Source organism: Scardinius erythrophthalmus (assembly GCF_964197995.2).
Source record: "Scardinius erythrophthalmus genome assembly, chromosome: 19".
Classification (NCBI taxonomy): Eukaryota; Metazoa; Chordata; class Actinopteri; order Cypriniformes; family Leuciscidae; genus Scardinius; species Scardinius erythrophthalmus.
Window position 1 is genome coordinate 38,499,406 of NC_138239.1, and position 20,916 is coordinate 38,520,321.

Sequence of the window (20,916 nt, forward strand, 5' to 3'; positions counted from 1 at the left end):
CTACATCGAACGCACATGGCACCCTTTAGCGTCAATATGACACGCACAGAGCTTTGTTCGGTTATGGGTAGGTTTAGGTCTGGGGTAGGGTTAGGGTTAGACCGCTAGGAGGCGCCCTCTGGCCCATATCTATCTGCGTCTCATATTGACGCTAAAGGGTGCCATGTGCATTCGATGTAGACGAAATGTCAAAAGCGTCAGTATATGACGCCCTAGGATGAGAACGGGCTGAATAAACACAATACATAGCAGTGAAATAAGCAGTGCTCTTCAGCCAGGTCTAATAGTTCTCGGTTACCGGAATTTAATAACAGAGGCTAATCAAATAAATAACACTGCATAATCTTTATATCCTATTTAAGTAGTGAGTGATTTTTTTTTCTTTGTCCTTTGTTGTTTGGTTAAGAATAAAAACGTATAAATATTAGGATTATTAGGATGCCGTCACTTTAAGACCGGATGCGCACGCATCATGCGTTTTGTGTTCGTATTCACTTAAGACATACAGTATCCGGCTACGTTTACTGGGATACTCGCAGATACACGACATATTTTTACATCATTTTGAGTGGATTGTTCCGCTCAAGCGCAGGAAGGCCTAAGAGAGCTCAAGTTTGCGCTCCGTCTGAGAAACGCGGCGTTCAGGGCGTAACGAATTCCCTTTCGCGTGTTCCAGTGCTGGAGTATTTACATGGGAAAGGCTGAAGCTTTCGTGGTGATGAAGCCCTGAGCCGTCTACACTACACGTCATTCACGTCTCTGCACATTTATGTTCACAACATTGCATTGTTAGAATTCAAACATTTGTTATCATTCAACTGGAGACTGGCACGGTTTCACACACTCGCCAACGCCGATTTATACTCGCGTTTGGCGCTTGGCGAGTGCTGATTGTAGGCCCTGGTTATGATGCTTTTGTGTTGTTGATGTTTCTCCGGAGCTCGACGTCCACTGTTCTCCTTCTGTGTGTAGAAGATGAACATCTGCTCATGTTCCACTGAAGAGAGAAGTCAAATGCATCTGATTGTATTTTAAAGTATTCCTGTAATGACAGCTGTGTGTGAAGTGTCTGCTGCTGTTTCTGATTGAGCGGTTTAGATGTGCGTCAGGATTGAGCAGTGAAAGCTGGAGACTTACATTCACGTCCTCTGGGATTTTAACCAGTTTGAAAGCTATTACCATCATAAGCTTGTCCATGGTGTCCACGTCTAAGTGTCTAAACTACAACTGTGCAAATCTGAAGATCTGTGTGTGTTTACACTAGCAGAGCTCTCGTGTACAGTCATCATTTCCATGTCCAGGAATGCCTCTTTAAATCACAGTGGGTTCGAGATCCCGTTCACAACACCTTCCCTAATTTGGTGAAGAGTGTTTGGTAATCAGTGAAGTCTCCAGAGAGCAGTTTATAACTCTGAATAAAGACAGCGGCCTGGACGAGTACACACACACACACACACACACACACACACACACACACACACACACACACACACACACACACACACACACACACACACACACACCGAAATCCTCAAAGCAAGAGCTCAGCCAGAGAGAGAAAGTCTGTCATCATTTACTCTCTTGCCATTCTGACCTTTCTTCTATTGATCACGACTTGCGATGTTTGAGCTTCCCGTTCAGCTCAAGCACTTCGGGATGTAAATGGCCGAGAGGTGGCATAGCAGCATCATGACAGTAGTGCACACGACTAGCGCATTAATCTCTCAAAAATAAAGGTTCTTTACTGGGGTCGATGGTTTTATGAGGAACTTTTTTACATCCATGGAATCTTTCCATTGCACAAAAGGTTCTTTATAGAGGAAAAAGACTCTTTAGATTATTAAAATGTTTTTAAAAAGCTGAGGGATTATCCCGAGCGTTTCAAAGTTGACTTCAGGATGGCAGTGGCTCAGCTTGATGCTTTGCTAGCGATACTGGAGACACATTGAAAACAAGACCACCAGTTGATCCTGAACAGCTCTGGATTTTGGCGTTCGCTTGTACGGTGGCTGTGAATGGTCAAAACACCTCTCGAAATGCTTGAAAAAATAAAACCGATCCACTTTTTTATGACGGACGAACATTTCGGAGGCGGTGTGTAAACGTGATTGACACAACGTGAGGTCGTTTTTATTTTTTAACGTGCTCAAATTTCGACCTTAACACCTTATTCACACTTTGTATATTAGAATAGTGCCTTTAGATTTTGAATATCTTTGATGACAATTTAACATCTATAAAATAACTTTATATTATCTTATAGCCATTATTGCCATATGGACATTACTTTAACACACAAGTTTACAGTTTTCAATAAGCCTCATTAGCTAACATTAGTTATCATGAACTAATAATGAACGGCACTTATACAGCATTTATTCATGTTAATTTGAACATTTTCTAATACTTGATTAAAATCTTGTTAACATTAGTTAATGCATTGTGAACTAACAATGAACAACTTTATTTGTATTAACAAACATTAATAACAAATTGTATTGCTCATGGTTAGTTCGTGTTAGTTAATACATTAATGTTAACTAATGAACGTCATTGTAAAGTGTTACCAATGCAGGTTTGGAAAAGCATCTAGTTTCTGCATGAACTGTTCTTTTAAGATGCTGATTTTCTTCCACTTTTAATTCTCATGTCGCGTCACATTCATTGGAAAGCTCTGCTTGAAGAGTCACCTCATGTACGCAATGGAAAAAGGAAAATAACCCTGAGAGAATGTTTGTTCAGTTCGTTGAAATATGACCAAGCTTGTCAAAAGCCAGTTTGAGTAAGAAAGCAAACATATTTTAATCAAGACTCGGACAGAAAGGGGTCACCGAAAATCGCAGCATTTAATGTCACGCTTGCTTTTTGCGTCCATTTGTGTGGAAAGTTACCCGTGACCCCATCCTTAAAAGGAAGCGGAGGGATGAATGAATAACTGCGAGGTCTTAGCATGTTAAATGCTGTAATCTTCCCCTTTTTTCCCTTCCTGTCGGCCCTCGTCTCAACTTCAACCTCCAACCCTTCCCAGCATGCATCAGGGCAAATGAAAAGACGCCCATCACGGGGAGGAGGAACGAGGAGCTGTAAATCGTGTTTGACAGTGCGGCTACAGTGGTTTCGTCATCGCTTGTCTTTAGTTATTAATGTGACTTCCTCACGCTGAAGATAAGAGCTGGAGCTGCGACTTCACCGTGGCGAGGTGTGTACCGTCGACAGCGCTCTTATCAGCTTAATTGATTTAGAGCAAACGCCTGTGACACGGGTCATTGTGCGCTGGAGTTATCCATCATCTGGGCGTTTGATTCCTGAACACGTCTGTCTCCAGTGTGTCTACATGCTGACGGGAACTGGTTCACAGGGCATTTCTGAGCCGTTTTGATGTTGAAATGAGCATGTTGATACGGCTGGAACATGCTAAAACCTATCAAGCCACTACTCAAATAAGCACTTGAGAGTCTTTCAGATTGGGATTCCCATGTTCAGAGAAGGAGGAAAACTGGTGTGTGCCCAGAACTGCAATAAAAGTCTCGTTTTCCAGTACAAATATATGTAACACTTTATAATGAGGTTCATAGTTAACATTAGTTTATGTATTAACTAACATGAACTAACAATGAGCAATACATCTGTTACAGTATTTATTAATCTTTGTTAATGTTAGTTAATAATAATCCAGCTGTTCATTGTGTTCATGTTAGTTCACAGTGCATTAACTAATGTTAACAAATACAACCTTTGATTTCAATAACGTATTAGAAAATGTTGAAATTAACATTAACAAAGATTAATAAATGTTGTAGAAGTGCAGTTCCATCTTAGTTCGTTAACTAATGAATCGTATTGTAAAGTGTTTCCCAAATATGTAAACATTCCTAAATCAAGATAGATTTACTTAGATATAGATTTAAGCAGAACAACCTAAGATTATGCTTTAAAACAATAAAAAAATGGTAACACTTTACAATAAGGTTTCATTTTTTTTACATTAGTATTAACTAACATGAGCAGTACATTTATTACAGTATTGATTAATCTTTGTTAATGTTAGTTAATGAAAATCCAGCTGTTCATTGTTTGTTCATGTTAGTTCACAGTGCATTAACTAATGTTAACAAATACAACCTTTGATTTTAATAACGTAGTATTGAAAATAATTAAGCATTGAGTACAGAAATGAAAATATTGCTCATTCTCAGTTCATACAGTATTAACTAAAGTAGGTAACTAATGTTTGCTAATGAACCTTCTTGTAAAGTATTACCGAATAAATATCTGCCAATGGGCTCAGAAAAATAAACTTAATTCAAAGGGAAAGCATTATTTTTATAAGCAAATGTAATATCTAAAGTCATTTTGCATCTCTTGATTTAGGAATGTTTAGATATTTGTACTGGAGAACAAGACAAATTCCAAGCAAGCAAATCTTGTTTCTTCTATGTATGTTTACACAGACTCCGACTTGAAGTTCAAGTGTCAGGTTTTTCCTGGAACGGAACGCGGGGACTTTATACTTCCGATTCGCCGTGATTTGTTATCACACGTGTCAGCTTCTTCATAGCTGCCGAATTGACAAAATTGACAGAGGCAGTTGCATTATTTTCTATGAAACATGCATGCTTAAAAATAGTTCCTGGAATAAACAGCCTTCATATTAGGACACGCTGACACACACCTCACACTGCATTAGTGTGACTGGGGTAATTACACGTCACTTCATAATCATATCTGTGGCAGGTAGTCTGCAAGCCTCGTGATTTCATGCGGCGGATCTGGGATAAATACGTGGTCCGCTTAAAAAACATTTTTATGGTTCTCTCCTCACATTAAGCGCCTGGGAGACCCGGCTCTAAAACATGTCCGATCTCATTACACAAATGTGGATATGCTGAATTAGGTTGAGTGTGCTTATGCCCACCGCCCCCCCTCCAACCGCAAATGTAGGTCTTTAACTCGTGGAAGTTGTCTTAAGTTTTATCCCTTTGGAAGATAATGTGGTTTTGCAATTCAAATATTTGCTGGTTCTGTTTCCAAAGCGGCTTTGAAGGCTCGTCGCCGGTGACAGTGCGAGTGTGACAGCGCTAGTGCATTAAACACACTGCAGGAGCGCCACTTCAAAACGCATGCAAATGCATTGCTTTTGGTTGGTGGAGGATAAACAGCTCAAACCTGGAGTCTTATGACGTCTGATGGGTTGATGAGCTAATGAGCCCTTCAGACGCTCTTCAGACTGGAGTGTGTTCACTATACAAGGCCTCATTAATTAACCTGATTCTGGTCCTTCATCCTACACAATGGACGTCTTCTCAAGTGGATCTGTTGCTCTACACAAACACTGCCGACTCTTCTCAGATGCTTATAAATCCCCAGCCTGTACTCTTGCTTCTCTGAAGGACATGTCCTGTGAGCAGCTGTAGCGTTTGGCTCCGTGACCTCAGCCATGTTGCCAATTGTTTCAATTCTAAAACATTTTTTCCCCAAGTGTATTAAGCATAAAATTCACAGCACACGTAAATATTGCTGCATTTTTAATGAGGCTTAGTTAGCTTGTACTTTTTTTAAATATTGAATTAAATATGTATTTTTTTTATTATTTTTTTAAAGCTTTGATCTTGCTTTCTCCATAATCTTGCACTCAAAAAATCTTGGGTTATTTTTTCTACCCAAAACCTGGGTTGAGCCTTTTGGGTAATTTTTTTGGGTTATTTGTTCAGTGTTTGTGTAGTTTTTGTGTTACTCAGATCCTGGGTCAGACGTAACAACCCAGTGTTTTGGGTAGTTTTTGTGTTACTCAGATCCCGGGTCAGACGTAACAACCCAGTGTTTGGGTAGTTTTTGTGTTACTCAGATCCTGGGTCAGATGTAACAACCCAGTGTTTGGGTAGTTTTTGTGTAGCCCCGATCCTGGGTCAGACGTTACAACCCAGTGTTTGGGTAGTTTTTGTGTTACCCAGATCCTGGGTCAGACGTAACAACCCAGTGTTTTGGGTAGTTTTTGTGTTACTCAGATCCCGGGTCAGACGTAACATCCCAGTGTTTTGGGTAGTTTTTGTGTTACTCAGATCCCGGATCAGACGTAACAACCCAGTGTTTGGGTAGTTTTTGTGTTACTCAGATTCTGGGTCAGACGTAACAACCCAGTGTTTGGGTAGTTTTTGTGTCACCCAGATCCTGGGTCAGACGTAACAACCCAGTGTTTGGGTAGTTTTTGTGTAACACAGATTCTGGGTCAGACGTAACAACCCAGTGTTTGGGTAGTTTTTGTGTTACTCAGATCCTGGGTCAGACGTAACAACCCAGTGTTTGGGTAGTTTTTGTGTTACTCAGATCCTGGGTCAGACGTAACAACCCAGTGTTTGGGTAGTTTTTGTGTTACTCAGATCCTGGGTCAGACGTAACAACCCAGTGTTTTGGGTAGTTTTTGTGTTACTCAGATCCTGGGTCAGACGTAACAACCCAGTGTTTTGGGTAGTTTTTGTGTTACTCAGATCCTGGGTCAGACGTAACAACCCAGTGTTTGGGTAGTTTTTGTGTTACTCAGATCCTGGGTCAGACGTAACAACCCAGTGTTTGGGTAGTTTTTGTGTTACTCAGATCCTGGGTCAGACGTAACAACCCAGTGTTTGGGTAGTTTTTGTGTTACTCAGATCCTGGGTCAGACGTAACAACCCAGTGTTTGGGTAGTTTTTGTGTTACTCAGATCCTGGGTCAGACGTAACAACCCAGTGTTTGGGTAGTTTTTGTGTTACCCAGATCCTGGGTCAGACGTAACAACCCAGTGTTTGGGTAGTTTTTGTGTTACCCAGATCCTGGGTCAGACGTAACAACCAAGTGTTTGGGTAGTTTTTGTGTTACTCAGATCCTGGGTCAGACGTAACAACCCAGTGTTTGGGTAGTTTTTGTGTTACCCAGATCCTGGGTCAGACGTAACAACCCAGTGTTTGGGTAGTTTTTGTGTTACCCAGATCCTGGGTCAGACGTAACAACCAAGTGTTTGGGTAGTTTTTGTGTTACTCAGATCCCGGGTCAGACGCAACAAACCAGTGTTTGGGTAGTTTTTGTGTTCAGACGTAACAACCCAGTGTTTTGAGTAGTTTTTGTGTTACTCAGATCCCGGGTCAGACGTAACAACACAGTGTTTGGGTAGTTTTTGTGTTACCCAGATCCTGGGTCAGACGTAACAACCCCGTGTTTGGGTAGTTTTTGTGTTACCCAGATCCTGGGTCAGACGTAACAACCCAGTGTTTTGGGTAGTTTTTGTGTTACTCAGATCCCGGGTCAGACGTAACAACACAGTGTTTGGGTAGTTTCAGATCCTGGGTCAGACGTAACAACCCAGTGTTTTGGGTAGTTTTTGTGTTACTCAGATCCCGGGTCAGACGTAACAACACAGTGTTTGGGTAGTTTTTGTGTTACCCAGATCCTGGGTCAGACGTAACAACCCCGTGTTTGGGTAGTTTTTGTGTTGCCCAGATCCTGGGTCAGACGTAACAACCCAGTGTTTTGGGTAGTTTTTGTGTTACCCAGATCCTGGATCAGACGTAACAACCCCGTGTTTGGGTAGTTTTTGTGTTACCCAGATCCTGGGTCAGACGTAACAACCCAGTGTTTGGGTAGTTTTTGTGTTACTCAGATCCTGGGTCAGACGTAACAACCCAGTGTTTTGGGTCGTTTTTGTGTTACTCAGATCCCGGGTCAGACGTAACAACACAGTGTTTGGGTAGTTTTTGTGTTGCCCAGATCCTGGGTCAGACGCAACAAACCAGTGTTTGGGTAGTTTTTGTGTAGCCCAGATCCTGGGTCAGACGTAACAACCCCGTGTTTGGGTAGTTTTTGTGTTACCCAGATCCTGGGTCAGACGTAACAACCCAGTGTTTGGGTAGTTTTTGTGTTGCCCAGATCCTGGGTCAGACGTAACAACCCAGTGTTTGGGTAGTTTTTGTGTTACCCAGATCCTGGATCAGACGTAACAACCCAGTGTTTGGGTAGATTTTGTGTTACCCAGATCCTGGGTCAGACGCAACAACCCAGTGTTTGGGTAGTTTTTGTGTTACCCAGATCCTGGGTCAGACGCAACAAACCAGTGTTTGGGCAGTTTTTGTGTTACCCAGATCCTGGGTCAGACGTAACAACCCCGTGTTTGGGTAGTTTTTGTGTTACACAGATCCTGGGTCAGACGTAACAACACAGTGTTTGGGTAGTTTTTGTGTTACCCAGATCCTGGGTCAGACGTAACAACCCCGTGTTTGGGTAGTTTTTGTGTTACCCAGATCCTGGGTCAGACGTAACAACCCAGTGTTTTGGGTAGTTTTTGTGTTACTCAGATCCCGGGTCAGACGTAACAACACAGTGTTTGGGTAGTTTCAGATCCTGGGTCAGACGTAACAACCCAGTGTTTTGGGTAGTTTTTGTGTTACTCAGATCCCGGGTCAGACGTAACAACACAGTGTTTGGGTAGTTTTTGTGTTACCCAGATCCTGGGTCAGACGTAACAACCCCGTGTTTGGGTAGTTTTTGTGTTGCCCAGATCCTGGGTCAGACGTAACAACCCAGTGTTTTGGGTAGTTTTTGTGTTACCCAGATCCTGGGTCAGACGTAACAACCCCGTGTTTGGGTAGTTTTTGTGTTACCCAGATCCTGGGTCAGACGTAACAACCCAGTGTTTGGGTAGTTTTTGTGTTACTCAGATCCTGGGTCAGACGTAACAACCCAGTGTTTTGGGTCGTTTTTGTGTTACTCAGATCCCGGGTCAGACGTAACAACACAGTGTTTGGGTAGTTTTTGTGTTGCCCAGATCCTGGGTCAGACGCAACAAACCAGTGTTTGGGTAGTTTTTGTGTAGCCCAGATCCTGGGTCAGACGTAACAACCCCGTGTTTGGGTAGTTTTTGTGTTACCCAGATCCTGGGTCAGACGTAACAACCCAGTGTTTGGGTAGTTTTTGTGTTGCCCAGATCCTGGGTCAGACGTAACAACCCAGTGTTTGGGTAGTTTTTGTGTTACCCAGATCCTGGATCAGACGTAACAACCCAGTGTTTGGGTAGATTTTGTGTTACCCAGATCCTGGGTCAGACGCAACAACCCAGTGTTTGGGTAGTTTTTGTGTTACCCAGATCCTGGGTCAGACGCAACAAACCAGTGTTTGGGCAGTTTTTGTGTTACCCAGATCCTGGGTCAGACGTAACAACCCCGTGTTTGGGTAGTTTTTGTGTTACCCAGATCCTGGGTCAGACGTAACAACACAGTGTTTGGGTAGTTTTTGTGTTACCCAGATCCTGGGTCAGACGTAACAACCCCGTGTTTGGGTAGTTTTTGTGTTACCCAGATCCTGGGTCAGACGTAACAACCCAGTGTTTTGGGTAGTTTTTGTGTTACTCAGATCCCGGGTCAGACGTAACAACACAGTGTTTGGGTAGTTTCAGATCCTGGGTCAGACGTAACAACCCAGTTTTTTGGGTAGTTTTTGTGTTACTCAGATCCCGGGTCAGACGTAACAACACAGTGTTTGGGTAGTTTTTGTGTTACCCAGATCCTGGGTCAGACGTAACAACCCCGTGTTTGGGTAGTTTTTGTGTTGCCCAGATCCTGGGTCAGACGTAACAACCCAGTGTTTTGGGTAGTTTTTGTGTTACCCAGATCCTGGGTCAGACGTAACAACCCCGTGTTTGGGTAGTTTTTGTGTTACCCAGATCCTGGGTCAGACGTAACAACCCAGTGTTTGGGTAGTTTTTGTGTTACTCAGATCCTGGGTCAGACGTAACAACCCAGTGTTTTGGGTCGTTTTTGTGTTACTCAGATCCCGGGTCAGACGCAACAAACCAGTGTTTGGGTAGTTTTTGTGTAGCCCAGATCCTGGGTCAGACGTAACAACCCCGTGTTTGGGTAGTTTTTGTGTTACCCAGATCCTGGGTCAGACGTAACAACCCAGTGTTTGGGTAGTTTTTGTGTTGCCCAGATCCTGGGTCAGACGTAACAACCCAGTGTTTGGGTAGTTTTTGTGTTACCCAGATCCTGGGTCAGACGCAACAACCCAGTGTTTGGGTAGTTTTTGTGTTTCCCAGATCCTGGGTCAGACGCAACAAACCAGTGTTTGGGCAGTTTTTGTGTTACCCAGATCCTGGGTCAGACGTAACAACCCAGTGTTTGGGTAGTTTTTGTGTTACCCAGATCCTGGGTCAGACGTAACAACCCAGTGTTTGGGTAGTTTTTGTGTTGCCCAGATCCTGGGTCAGACGTAACAACCCAGTGTTTGGGTAGTTTTTGTGTTACCCAGATCCTGGATCAGACGTAACAACCCAGTGTTTGGGTAGATTTTGTGTTACCCAGATCCTGGGTCAGACGCAACAACCCAGTGTTTGGGTAGTTTTTGTGTTACCCAGATCCTGGGTCAGATGTAACAACCCAGTGTTTGGGTAGTTTTTGTGTTACCCAGATCCTGGGTCAGACGTAACAACCCAGTGTTTGGGTAGCTTTTGTGTTGCCCAGATCCTGGGTCAGACGTAACAACCCAGTGTTTGGGTAGTTTTTGTGTTACCCAGATCCTGGGTCAGACGTAACAACCCAGTGTTTGGGTAGTTTTTGTGTTACCCAGATCCTGGGTCAGACGTAATAACGCAGTGTTTGAGTAGTTTTTGTGTTACTCACATCCTGGGTCAGACGTAACAACCCAGTGTTTGGGTAGTTTTTGTGTTACTCACATCCTGGGTCAGACGTAACAACACAGTGTTTGGGTAGTTTTTGTGTTACCCAGATCCTGGGTCAGACGTAACAACCCCGTGTTTGGGTAGTTTTTGTGTTACCCAGATCCTGGGTCAGACGTAACAACCCAGTGTTTTGGGTAGTTTTTGTGTTACTCAGATCCCGGGTCAGACGTAACAACACAGTGTTTGGGTAGTTTCAGATCCTGGGTCAGACGTAACAACCCAGTTTTTTGGGTAGTTTTTGTGTTACTCAGATCCCGGGTCAGACGTAACAACACAGTGTTTGGGTAGTTTTTGTGTTACCCAGATCCTGGGTCAGACGTAACAACCCCGTGTTTGGGTAGTTTTTGTGTTGCCCAGATCCTGGGTCAGACGTAACAACCCAGTGTTTTGGGTAGTTTTTGTGTTACCCAGATCCTGGGTCAGACGTAACAACCCCGTGTTTGGGTAGTTTTTGTGTTACCCAGATCCTGGGTCAGACGTAACAACCCAGTGTTTGGGTAGTTTTTGTGTTACTCAGATCCTGGGTCAGACGTAACAACCCAGTGTTTTGGGTCGTTTTTGTGTTACTCAGATCCCGGGTCAGACGTAACAACACAGTGTTTGGGTAGTTTTTGTGTTGCCCAGATCCTGGGTCAGACGCAACAAACCAGTGTTTGGGTAGTTTTTGTGTAGCCCAGATCCTGGGTCAGACGTAACAACCCCGTGTTTGGGTAGTTTTTGTGTTACCCAGATCCTGGGTCAGACGTAACAACCCACTGTTTGGGTAGTTTTTGTGTTGCCCAGATCCTGGGTCAGACGTAACAACCCAGTGTTTGGGTAGTTTTTGTGTTACCCAGATCCTGGGTCAGACGCAACAACCCAGTGTTTGGGTAGTTTTTGTGTTTCCCAGATCCTGGGTCAGACGCAACAAACCAGTGTTTGGGCAGTTTTTGTGTTACCCAGATCCTGGGTCAGACGTAACAACCCCGTGTTTGGGTAGTTTTTGTGTTACCCAGATCCTGGGTCAGACGTAACAACCCAGTGTTTGGGTAGTTTTTGTGTTGCCCAGATCCTGGGTCAGACGTAACAACCCAGTGTTTGGGTAGTTTTTGTGTTACCCAGATCCTGGATCAGACGTAACAACCCAGTGTTTGGGTAGATTTTGTGTTACCCAGATCCTGGGTCAGACGCAACAACCCAGTGTTTGGGTAGTTTTTGTGTTACCCAGATCCTGGGTCAGATGTAACAACCCAGTGTTTGGGTAGTTTTTGTGTTACCCAGATCCTGGGTCAGACGTAACAACCCAGTGTTTGGGTAGCTTTTGTGTTGCCCAGATCCTGGGTCAGACGTAACAACCCAGTGTTTGGGTAGTTTTTGTGTTACCCAGATCCTGGGTCAGACGTAACAACCCAGTGTTTGGGTAGTTTTTGTGTTACCCAGATCCTGGGTCAGACGTAATAACGCAGTGTTTGAGTAGTTTTTGTGTTACTCACATCCTGGGTCAGACGTAACAACCCAGTGTTTGGGTAGTTTTTGTGTTACTCACATCCTGGGTCAGACGTAACAACTAGGGCTGCCCCCAAATAGTCGACTAAACGTTAGTCGATATGAAGAGGGCTTGGTCGAATACATTTTCATTAGTCGGTTAGTCGCAAAAAAAAAAAAATCACGTGAAAAAATTACGCAATCAGGGGCTGCGCAGTCAGTGTATGACATGACATCAAAGCAACTAGAGATCAACGAGATCTCGTGCCTCGCGGTATACCAAAGCGCACTTGCACAGACCCCTCGTTTTTTCCAAGCGCGTCCGCGTCGCATCGAGATAGAAACATCTCAACTTTTCAGAATGCCGCAAGCGCACCGTAGCGGTACAACTGTAACGGAGAGTGCAGCTGATGGTTGCTTAGCAACGACAGACGCCTCCAGTCCAGAGCGCAACCGCCCTAGCGCTTTCGAAAAAGGAGAACGCGGCGCGCCTAGCGTTTTCTACGCGTTTTTAGCATAGACTGTAAAAAATAGGCGCGATATGTGAACGGCGCAAAGCAGCTAAACGCCTCCACTGCATCCACTCCATCAGAGCGCATCTTTTCAAAGGCCGGCTTCATTGTAATCAAGTCGAGAAGCTCCCTTCTTCCAACAATGTGGACAAGCTGGTGTTCCTCTCACATAATATTAAAAAAATCGAATTGAAAGCTTAGGTAAGAATTCTTAATTTCCTTTTTGTAGTGTTTCTGTTTGCTATCCGTTAGGCTATAAAAAACAAAAAAAAACAAAAAAAAAACGGGTAGGCTATTTTTATAACGGGTAGCCTAGGCTATACAAATAAATAAATACATATTATTTTTATTTATTCGTTTTTATATAATGCAGAAGTTGTTTTTTATTCTGTAAGAATAATTAGTCTGATGTTTGCAATTTGTTGTTTCAGGTCAAGAGTCATCCGTTGTCTTAATGCCAGTTTGCGGCTTTGCTCTGATATTTTTGATTTGTATTTGTGTTCTTTAAATTATTCCACATTTTGTCTTAAATATAGTTGTTCTAAACAATTTAATCAAATACTTAGGCTGTTGATTTGTTTGCCGCCTTCTTTTTTATTCTAAGTTTTGGCGTTGTGCGATGTGCCATGTGCATTTATTAAATTGATCGTTTTTGTTAATTTTCCTTTTGAACAATATAAAAATTATATTAATTTTCCACTGTATGTTATATAACAAACAGCGTTTTTGCTACAGTATTTATGTTTTCTTTTTTTTTTTTTTTTTTGCCTTTTGTACTAGGCCTAAGTTACTAATAAGTTTATTTAATTTATTTTAAAGAACGAATTTTAGTTTATTTTATTCAAAACTGTTTTTTTTTTTTTTGACATGTAACTGTTACAGTTTGTATTTTTGATAATAAATTATTAAAATGCACAGGCAGTCTGATTGCTGTTTTTGTGTTATAATTAGCCTAACGTTCCGGCCACTGATTTTTATGTCCGTTAGCGCTGTTTACTTTAAACGCTTTACTATTCTGTTTTAAGCACTTAATTTTTATTTTGAACGCGCTAATATCATGCTTTAGCATTTTCTGTCATATGGAAGTGTTAAACTTCAACTTGGACTATACCTTTCCTTGTATTTATGCAAGTTTTTATATTAATATCATAAATGAACGATTATTCGACTAATCGCTAAAATGCAGGAGTGTTAGTCGACTAGGAATATCTTTAGTCGGGGGCAGCCCTAGTAACAACCCAGTGTTTGGGTAGTTTTTGTGTTACCCAGATCCTGGGTCAGACTGAACAACCCAGTGTTTGGGTAGTTTTTGTGTTACCCAGATCCTGGGTCACACGCAACAACCCAGTGTTTGGGTAGTTTTTGTGTTACCCAGATCCTGGGTCAGACGTAACAACCCAGTTTTTGTGTTGCCCAGATCCTGGGTCAGACGTAACAACCCAGTGTTTGGGTAGTTTTTGTGTTACCCAGATCCTGGGTCAGACGTAACAACCTAGTGTTTGGGTAGTTTTTGTGTTACCCAGATCCTGGGTCAGATGTAATAACCCAGTGTTTGGGTAGTTTTTGTGTTTCCCAGATCCTGGGTCAGATGTAATAACGCAGTGTTTGAGTAGTCGATTGTTTATATAAATGTGTCCAATATGAAGTATCTTGGAGCTGCTGCCACCGTTCAGATTGCCCCGCGACACATTAAACGCATGGTTTGGATCGGAGCCTTTGTGCATCTCAGTGTGGCTGCTGCTCATGCCTTCCGCTTCCATGTGCTTCTGTTAGGGGTGGGAATCTCTTGGTACCTCATGATTTGATTCAAAATTGATTTTCGATATGTGCATAGATTTGATTGTAGTTTACTGTTTTGTGTTACTTTTCTTAAAGGGGGGGTGAATTACTGTTTCATGCATACTGAGTTTTTTACACTGTTAAAGAGTTGGATTCCCATGCTAAACATGGTCAAAGTTTCAAAAGTTAAGTTGTACGTTTGAAGGAGTATTTTTGTTCCAAAAATTGTCCTTCCGGTTTGTCACAAGTTTCGGAAAGTTTTTTTCGAGTATGGCTCTGTCTGACGTAAGAGAGGGCGGAATTTCCTTATATGGGTCCTAAGGGCACTTCTCCGGTAAGATCGCGGGCGCGCGCGCACTCGTAAAACAGAGCAAGAGAGTGAAAGCAGTTCGCCATCAAAGCGCCCTGCCCGGCTTTTAGGAAGTCAGTGTCACCAAAGAAGTGTGTTTTTGGTTGCCAGGGCAAGACAACCCTGCACAGATTCCCAAAGAACCCAGCGTTAAGGCACCCGTGGATGGAGTTTGTTTTCCTGAGCATAAACGGAGTTGTGTAAGACAATTGTTCCCTGCATTTCGACAATGATTGTTTTATAAACAAAGCCCAGATCGTCTAATGCTTAAGGATGGAGCAGTCACAATGATAAAGGTTCGCGGTCGTGCGTTGGAACGGTGAGTAAAACTGTTGAACAAATGTCTCTGTGTGTTGTTAGCTCGGCGCGTTAGCACAGCTTTAGCTCCGCCCACACGGCCCGCCCCCAGCCGCTCGTTTTTTTCCGGAAAGACTCGGTACAGCCAATCTTTCAATTAAAAATATAATAAAACAAAAGACTTTTTGGAGATATGAAGGATGCAATATTACTCTATAGGTACTCAAGATTAACAGGAGATTGAGTGAAAATGAGCATTTCACCCCCCCTTTAATTGACTGCAGTCGACAGTCTAATAGGTCTAGAAGGAAAAAAAAAATTTGTCAACCCAATAGTATAAAACAAATGTCCTTTAAGCTGACTACAATCATTACACACAGTCTTCTGTAATAAAGCAAGACAGGCAATTTTATTTTATTTTCTATATTAAAAATAAGAACAAAGAAGCAAATTAGAAACAATAGGACAAATACAATAGAAAAAAAAATATACAAATAAGGTTTTCAGGTACAGTAGCATAGGTTTATTTAACTGCCCTACTACCGAAATTGACTAATCAAATGTAAAAAATAAAACACCATATATAATCTTCTCTGTATAAATGAAATATAAATTTATTCATATTGAAGATAATTTTTTTTTTTTATTAACATTACTGAAACTCATGGCAACAGTTTATGAGGCGTATGTCCCTTTAAGAATGAATGCACGGATCTAATATACTGTAACACATCCGATTTTCTCCCATTTGTTTTTGTTGGCGTAGGACATAAGACTCTGTTCACAGTGAATACTCCACAGTCCACATGATGTGCATTTTAAAATAATTATGTGTGTGTGTGTATCTGTGAAAGAGAACTGAATTCGCAAATCGCATGCATGTCGGCATCTGTGTGTGTACTTCAGCTGTGTGTCCGTCAGCTCGAGCGCCACAGTGAGTCCTCGTTCGCGGCTTATTGTGATTAACGTCAATAACTGTATAACTTTTAAGTAGTACTGCAAAGTTAAAGAAGTGTAACTTTTGAAATTTGTGAATCGATTCAAATCGGTAGAATCGCGATTCATATATGAATCGATTTTTCCTTCACCCCTAGTTTCTATGTAGAGATTGCATGTTATTCTGTTCAACACAACGGATCTATTGCTCTACAAAAACACTTCTGGATTTTTTTTCAGATGCATCACTTCTGGACACAAATCCACGTCTCGTACTCTTGCTTTTCTAAAGCGAATGTCCCGTGAGCAGCTGTAGCTTAGACCCGTCGCTGGCCTTTCTGAACATACAGAATATATAAGACAATTGAGAATTGCCGTTGCGGCAAGAAGTCCCTGCTCCCGGAACCCTGTAATTTAATCCCATTTTTATTCCTCCTCTCCTTTTCTGCTTCCCCCCCCAACAGCAATTAATCTCATTTTTAGTACAATTTCCAGCCCTTTGCTGGAGTCAGCCGGAGTCCTGTGTTTTGTTCCTATTTGGCCCGGTTCCTGTGCATAGTCATTAAAGGCCCAATTAATGTCACCCTGTAGCTGAAGAGTGCTCATTTTTATTGGGGAGCTGACAGTTGCCGCCACGAGTGGCGCAGTGTAATATGCATTAATTGCCCCGTAACACTGGTAATTACCAGTTCTTCAAGCCTCTCAGTAAACTGTCATGCCCAGACAAGACTGCTTTGAAATAGATTACTCATTAGGGAGAGCTGCCCTATTTTCCAAAGGGGCTCGCTGTGTTGGCACAAAAAAAAAAAAAAAAAGATTCGGGTACTAAACAAATAGTTGCCAAGAGCAATTTCCTATTACAACTTCCCAGTGACGGCCTTTCTCTCCCATCTTTCTTTTTGTCTCCGTAACTGGACACCTGTTCGTGTTACCCGTGGATGCTGACCAGTTCTGCAGCTCTGCTCAGAAATATCACCCACCGTATACTAGTGCTTCATCATAGTGGAATTCCTAACTTCGATACAATACCTTGAAAAATATCAATGTTCAATACCATTTTTGATGCCACAGAGAAGACTGCCATATATATTACAGGGCTCAACATTAACGCTTGTCCAGATTTTTCGTAGATTTTTTTTAAGGGGCGAGTGAAAGTGAATATCATTTGCCCGACCGTCAATAACAAAAAATAACTAGGGAATCACCAAAACTGCATTAATTTAGTGGAAGTGGCGATTGGTAGTGAATAATAATATATAATGTACTGATGGTAACAAGGCTTGCACAGCTTCATGAGGAGAAATGGAAACAAATGAGGGCAGCTCACAAAGAAACTCAGTTAACATAGTGCCGATAAAAATTCAAAATGTGGAGTTTTTATATTTATAACAAATGATACAGTTATGCAACATCACATGATCAAGAGTGCTGAATACCATCACGATATGATTTCATATGACAGTTTAATTAACAAGTAATTAATACTAAGTCACTTGCATTTTAGACGCAATATTGAGTGTTTTGTTCTGTTTCGGCAGCGAAAAAATATCCAAACAAAGATCACAGCAGAACCATGACACATCATACAGGAACACTCAACCGTGATTCATTACTGAATGATTCAGCGTTGAGTCAAAGATTCAATGACTCACTCATAAAGACGGTCTCCTGCCGCCACCTACGGGTGGTTTAGTTTCGTGTTTAAATGGATCATTATTTCCAATGTTTCTTATTTGTAGATTAAAAAAATATATATTTAAAACAATCTCATATCATTATTTAATGCAGTTATAATTTTTCAGTCTAAATTATTTAATTGTATTGGTAACAGAATAGTGTCTTATTATTCTAATTTAAGAATTTAAAATGAAAGATGAAAAGTTTTAATCGCCTAGTAATTTTACACAACCTATACAAAGTATATAAATTATGAAATAAAATAAAAACAGGGACTGTTTGTTGGTGCATTTCTAATTAGACTTAATAAATATATTTCAATATTTTGAGCGAAATATATTTATAAAAATCATTGCTCTCGCCATTGCTCTTCACAGATCTTGTGCTTAGAATTAAAATTAGTTCTGGGCAACTATTGATCGCATCCAAAATAAAAGGTTGTGTTTACATAATATATGCGTGTGTACTGTGTATAATTATTTTGTGTATATATAAATACACACATACACAACATGTATATATTTTAGAAATATTTGCATTTATGTGTGTGTATATATAACACAATTTTCTTAAGTATATATAGTACCAGTCAAAAGTTTGGAAACTATTACTACTATTTTTAACAGTAATATTATGAAATATTATTACAATTTAAAATAATGGTTCTCTTTTTTAATATACTTTAAAATGTCATTTATTTTTGTGATGCAAAGCTGAATTTTCATCAGCAAGTACTCCAGTCTTTGGTGTCTTATGATCCTTCAGAAATCATTCTAATATGATGATTTATGATCAATGTTGGAAACAGTTGTGCTGCTTAATATTTTTTTTATAACCTGAGATACTTTTTTCAGGATTATTTGATGAATATAAAGATAAAAAGAACTGTATTTATTTAGAATAGAAATCTTTTGTAACAATATATACACTACTGTTCAAAAGTTTGGGAACAATAACTATTTTTTTTAAGAAATTAGTACTTTAATTCAACAAGGATGCGTTAAATTGATAAAAGGTGATGGTAACGATTTATATTGTTAGAAATGTTTTTATTTTGAATAAATGCTGTTTGTATGAATAAATGCTGTTAACGTTTTACTCATCAATGAATCCTGAAAAAATTATTCCAAAAAAATATATTAAACAGCACAACTGTTTCCATCATTGATAATAACTGAGTATCAAATCATCATATTAGAGTGATTTCTGAAGGATCATAAGACACCAAAGACTGGAGTACTTGCTGATGAAAATTCAGCTTTGCATCACAAAAATAAATTACATTTTAAAATATATTAAAAAAGAGAACCATTATTTTAAATTGTAATAATATTTCATAATATTACTGTTTTTTTTTTTTTTTTAACTGCAGGCTTGATGAGCATAAGAGACTTCTTTCAAAAACATTAAAAATAGTAATGTTTCCAAACTTTTGACTGGTACTGTACATGCATGCATTATATAGATATTCAAAAAAATCATACTCTGTACACACAAACACAAACTTTAATTTTGCATGCGATTAATCATTGCCCAGCACTAAAACTGAACTAAACCCTGGATCTGCAGTCTTCTGTTTATGCTGAGATCGGTCCATGACACATTAAATGCGCTGTAGGTTTTGGATCAGAGCCGCCGCTGCTCATGTTCCCTCTCCATTCAGTGTGTTTCTGTGTAGAGATTGCATATTAATATTGACCTAGTGTGTGTGAGCAAAGAGAGGTCGTGGATGCCAATACAATCAGAACACGTGTAATGACGGCGTGGGCGTTCGCATCAGTCTTTGATAAGAACGGAAACACCAAACCAAACATCGGGCGACGGGACCTTGCTCTGCGCTGCAGTGTTTCTATATGAAGGTGTTTGGGTGGTGCACGTCTACTCCTAAAGCCCATTTCCACCCTAACATGCGAACGCACATCGTTTTATCTCCCCACAGCACCTGCTCCAGGCAATCTCCCCGCCGTCCCTTCAAATGAGTTTTGTCAGAGGCTTTCACATGCTCAGCCTGCGATGTGCTAATGAAAGGAGATGGTACAATTTCAAGAGAGCAGGTGAAAGAGAAGCAGGAAAACAGGGAACCCAAGACCCGGTGTCACTGATGAACCTTATTATGCCTTTCATCAACGCACATGATCTGTGCGTGTGTGTGTGTGTGTGTGTTTGTGTTGCTTGAGCACTTATCAAATTGTTTATGACAGAACTAATTGGGCTAATTGAAGACATTAAGATTACCTGTCAGCTGTACGCACGTCCGGTTGACAGCCGGCTGACAGGCGCGGGACCCGTGGCATCAGTCATACGAGGAGGAGCACGGGGTCGCTCTAATTTGATGTGGACAGGCTTCGCGGGGCAGAGCGAGCGGGTAAATGGATGCCCGTGGGGAGCGTCTGCGTTTCGGACCGTCTAATGGAGTCCCCTTCGGCTCCCTGACAGAGAGATGAGGCAATTTGAGGAGAAAAGTAAAAAGGGCTCCGGCCTTGATTTCTTCCCCAAGTGTTTCGGGAACATCAGAGCAGAATAAATGTCTGCAGGCTGCCATCGCTTCGGCTTTAGCAGGGGACTCGCGCCGTGTTTGTACACTTAACACCAACGTGTGTATGCATATGTATTTAAATATCCTGTGGCTTAACAGAACATGGAATATCTAGGGCTTGTGTTTAATGTGCAAAAATAAATGTAATCGTAAAGCAAGTGCTGCTACTGTAGGAAACGCACGTCAGGTCAGCTTTAGTGCGGTAACACTTTACAATACGGTTTTTCATTAGTCAACATTATGTATTAACTAGCATACTGGATTTATGAATCTTTGTTAATGCTAGTTGATAAAAATCCAGCTGTTCATTGTTCATGTTAGTTCACAGTGCATTAACTACTGTTGACAAGATTTTAATAAAGCATTAGTAAATGTGTAAATTAACGTTAACAAATATATGCAAATTCATTATTAGTTCATGCTAACTAATGTAGTTAATTAATGAACCGTATTGTAAAGTGTTACCTTTATTTCTGTAGCGCTTTATACAGTACAGACTGTTTCAAAGCAGCTTTACCGAAATAAACACGAAAATAACAGAATCAATGATACAAACTTCATCAAATATGAGGCCAATTCTCTAAAAAGACTTCGACTGGGAAAAACATTCACTAAATGAGGATCATTCACTACCAGAAGTTCACAACAAACTCACACGGGAACATGC

At 41.0% G+C, this 20,916-nt stretch overlaps 1 protein-coding gene across 4 annotated transcripts in view; it reads left to right on the top strand.

Moving 5' to 3' along the window:
• The window catches only part of cdin1 (CDAN1 interacting nuclease 1), a 140,966-nt gene that overhangs the window by 98,376 nt on the left and 21,674 nt on the right, over positions 1 to 20,916 (top strand). The window lies entirely within an intron of this gene.